Source organism: Protobothrops mucrosquamatus, unplaced genomic scaffold (genome assembly GCF_001527695.2).
Source record: "Protobothrops mucrosquamatus isolate PMUCROS unplaced genomic scaffold, P.Mucros_1.0 scaffold7540, whole genome shotgun sequence".
NCBI classification, from domain to species: domain Eukaryota; kingdom Metazoa; phylum Chordata; class Lepidosauria; order Squamata; family Viperidae; genus Protobothrops; species Protobothrops mucrosquamatus.
Genome location: NW_015393340.1, coordinates 4,811 through 6,531, shown reverse-complemented (window position 1 = coordinate 6,531; position 1,721 = coordinate 4,811). Strand labels below are relative to the sequence as shown.

The following is a 1,721-nucleotide window of genomic DNA, read 5'->3' as shown; positions in this document are numbered from 1 at the left end:
TCAGCCCTAGGAAGTCTCAGGCAAACCACTTTTGAAAATCTTTCCAGGAAAACTGCAGGGATTAATATAGGCTTTTGCCAGGAGTTAACACTGATCCAAAGGAACATAATAGAAAAAAAAAAAGACTGAGATATTAGAATGCCGGCTGGAAATGATTTTTCACTTGATTGCCTTATCAATTACCTAGTCATGATTTTGATTATAAAAAATCATATAGAATTTGGTGGCACCCAAAATGTATAACAGGGTTTTTGGAGGGAAGGGTATGATATCAAAATTAGGAGTCCCTTCTCTGTTTGAATGGAGCATTACTCTTAGTTGGCAGATACATACTCAATTCTCAAATGAAAATTTCTTCCCAGGGGCACCATGTGGCTGGACAGTGTCACATACCTTGGCTTTCCAAGAAAGAAAACAATCAAGATGATTTTATTCAGAAACATATTTTAATAGCATAAATTTTAACAAATAATATCTTATATAATAAGTTACATTAAATTAAAATTCAGTTTTGAATTATCTCCCTTATGAAAACACCATTATCGTGTTTTCATGGCTCAAAAGCAGAGAATACACCAAGTAATGACCATAACTGACATTATCAGCTAGTTCTTAAGAGCTAGGATGAACGGATTCCACAGTTCTTCGCTCCTTTCTCTTGTTCCTGACGTATCACTGGCAACCCAGCCAGCTATTGCTCTTCTTTATGCCCAGAAATCTCTTGGTTGCAGATTCAAATTCATATTGCTTTGAACCACTGAATAAATAGAAGCGACCTAAAAGAAAAAAAACAAGATAAGTAATTAAACAGGTGCAATTGATTCCAGGCTATTTATGATCTTTTCCTCTTTCTTGTTTCCCTTTCAGTTTTGATGGAATCTTACCAGCATCCCTAAAATATATGCAATATAAATAATGAAAATGAAGAACTGGCCATCTCACAGTAGTGCATTTTTCTAGCACACAGTATCCTTTCTTCAGAATGAGTGTTGCACCTGGAAAAGTGTGTGCTCTTCACAAAGTAGACTGGCCCTGGACACATAATTTATGGCACCAAAATAAACAAATTCAGTTTGATTTTATTTCACTTAGACGTCAACTCTGATTAAAGTTAAAAGTAGTTTACGTGGTTATATTTAATAATGTTCCCTTTCTGCCACATTAAAATTACACTTTCTGGCAATGTTTGTTCCTGGGATTGCTTTTGGTTATGGTGAGTGAATGTAACTGGCAGTGCTAGTTATATTGGTTATCCAAGAACATTTAAATATGATAAATTGATAGGAGGCATTCAGCATTGCAATGGTTTTTTTAAGAAATCAGTTGCTGGGTTTTCAGCATAATTTTTTTCTACTCCTTGAAAACTAAGAGATTTAGTAAGTCACAGAGTTTTTATCCAGAAATCTACTGAAGAGGCTTTTCCTTGAGATGAGGAAATATTGATTCTCCTGATTTTCCCTCATCAACCTGGTAAACCTAAGGCTATTCCCAAAGACGTTCATATTATATCACTATTGAACATAGGTGGGGGGAGAGGGTAGGGGAGTGAAGGAGGAGGGAAGAATCAGTACGGTCAGTGGGAGAGGCAGATATGGCGGGAGCAGAGGACCATATCAGGTTAGGGGAGCACGCACACGCTATTTACAAGCTTGTGGGCGCTCCGGTCCTCAGGTCTCCACTCGGTTCCCGGGAGACTTAGACCCTCCGGCCCGGGACCTTCG

At 37.9% G+C, this 1,721-nt stretch overlaps 1 long non-coding RNA gene across 1 annotated transcript in view; it reads right to left on the bottom strand.

The window, feature by feature from the left end:
• Positions 1-448: 448 nt before the first annotated feature.
• LOC107300588 overlaps positions 449-1,721 on the bottom strand; it is a 6,083-nt gene continuing 4,810 nt past the window's right edge. Inside the window, exon 3 of the long non-coding RNA XR_001549227.1 lies at positions 449-776. This is a non-coding gene — a long non-coding RNA (uncharacterized LOC107300588). The remainder of the gene's footprint in view (positions 777-1,721) is intronic.